A 2,375-nucleotide genomic window follows, 5' to 3' on the forward strand; every position below is an offset into this window, starting at 1 on the left:
GCTCGCGCCGGGCTCTGCTCGGGAGGTGCAGGAAGCGCCCCCGGGACATCCCCGCCACGGCAGGAGCTGCGCCTGGTTCTCCGCGGCCTGATTTTGCACCATATATGGGCTGGATCCCGGAGAAGCCCTTCCACTGAGTGCCCTGGCGCTGGCTGCGCGCGAGCTGCCCGGCGAGGGCTCGGCGAGGCGTCGCACCCTGCGTTAGCTACCAAATTAGAGAAAAAGACGAGGAGTGACTCATTTCAGCCTTTTTCACCTCAGCAGGCACTCTTTCTCTGCCTGTCGCTCTCCCACGCACGTTTAAATGTCCCTGAGTGCTGCTGCTCTGGGAGTTTTGCAAAGACTCGCTGCTCCGCGTCCGCGCAGGGAGGCGGCTGTGCCCAGCTACCGCCTCGGCGTTCGGTCCCAGGGCTGTTCCCAAACCGTGCTCGCCCGGGAGCCCTCCAGCGCTGGGGCTCGGGGCTCGGCTGCCCCGCAGCAGCCAGCTCTCGGCGCTGCGCCCCGTTCTCCGCCTCACCCTCCCCGAAACCTTTCGCCTCGGCAGCGCGTCTTCCTCCCGCGAGAAAGGCCAAATTTTGGCTGCTTCCTTGCTCTCCGCTGAGTAAGTGTCCCTATAATCTCAACTAAGCCTCCAGGATTTGAGCTCAACCAACACAGATAAATCGTTGGCTTTCGCCTAAAAGTCAGCCAATTTAGCCTGGGCAGATTTGCTCTGTCAGAGGTCACTGAGAAGCTGAGATTTACTAAAGACACTTGCTTTTCCTTGGCCTTGTGGTCAAAACCAAGTCCCCCGGTGACACTTTAACACCCRCTGTTCTTTTATGAGGGAAACCGCTATGCGTCTGGGAGGAGGCATGTTCCTGCGGCTTGCAAGACTTTTCCTACCTCTTATGTCACTGTTACCCTAAAACGCCCCAAATAAAGAGCAAGCTGACAACCAGCGTACTGCACAGAGCGACGCTGCGTTGATGCGAGCAGGGTGACTGGTTTAAACAAGCTTTCCGGGGTTTACTGTAAACACCCAGCCAAATGTCCTGCAGCAGTTGCTTATCTTTGCTTACTGACAATTTTATTAATTCTTTACTGCAACTGTATTCATAAATTTTTATGGTTGCATTGAAGAAAACATAGTAGCTCTTTTTATCTCTCTTGAAAATACACCATAAAACTCTCTCTAGATGTTGGATGGCTTTCTCAGCCTGGTGGATACTCTTTGCCTTCAAGGTTGTTTTGTGCGCTGACATCTGCTAAACGCCCTGCAGTCGCTCCTGGGCCTGGAGCTGCAGGACTTTTAGCAACCGGGCAAGAAATCTGTGGTCTGGGACAGGGAACAACTGGAAGGTGCAAAATCTGAGCTACCCACTTCTGATGCACAGCTTGAAGTCTTGAACTGGACTCAAACACTCGGGAGCCCGTTGAGAGTCCTCACATCAATGCAGGTATCTGGATAGCTGAATGCAAACCAGTAGTAGAGGAGAAGGTGAAGCAGTGGACCTTCAGCACAGGAGACCAGCCACAGCCTGGAGCCTCCCTCCTTCCACGGGAAAACCGCGGCACCAGGGGCMGTGTCCTGTCCCAGGAAGGCGGCTGTAAACCACAAGCAATAGCAGCAAAGATCCCGGGAGGGAAAGGGCAAGGGCGAGTCACAATTTCACTTTCGTTTCTCTGATAGCAGAGGCAAATCATGTCCCCGTGGTCTCCTCAGCTCCAGCAAAGGTTGTGTGCTTTTTGGGAGGTTCATTGTCAGGATCCTCCAAATTATAAAGCGTTGCCCTGGTAACTCCTAAATCTTGTTTCGGCACAGCCTGCTGTGCATGCTATCCCAGCTGTGAAGCTTGAAAGATATACCTGTCACGGGAGACATGATCTGATTCCGATGCTCCTGAGATGAGTTGACACCAAAATGATATATCCTTTATTAAAGTGGTGCAAGATGTTGGCATTTCTTTTCATGTATGAGTTTCAAAGTACATATTTATTTACAGATAATTCCTGCAACTAGATCTTCACAGGAATATCCYGCATACACGTATCTGGGTGGGGACAGGGTGTAAAGTGCAATATTCTCCATCTTCTCTTGCTGGCTTTTATGGCTCCCCTGCATTTATAATAGTGATAATAAAGCAAACATCAATTATTTACTATTTCAATAAATAACAGATTCGTACTAGAACCTATTCAGTCATGAAGGGCAAAAGTGTTATAAATCGACGTCTTATTTTTCTTCAGCATGGAGAATTGCACTAAAATCAGGCAAGCCTCTGCATTTCTCCTGCTGTTTCAGATGTTCTTTTGGGAGATTTTGGTGAATTCCTCTCCAAAGAGATGTCGGGACGGGTGGTAGGTCGTGGTTTCGCTTGCAGCGAAAGCCGCCG

This window comes from Rhea americana, unplaced genomic scaffold (assembly GCF_003343005.1).
Source record: "Rhea americana isolate MKP2758 unplaced genomic scaffold, rheAme1 scaffold_28, whole genome shotgun sequence".
In the NCBI taxonomy this organism is placed as follows: Eukaryota; Metazoa; Chordata; class Aves; order Rheiformes; family Rheidae; genus Rhea; species Rhea americana.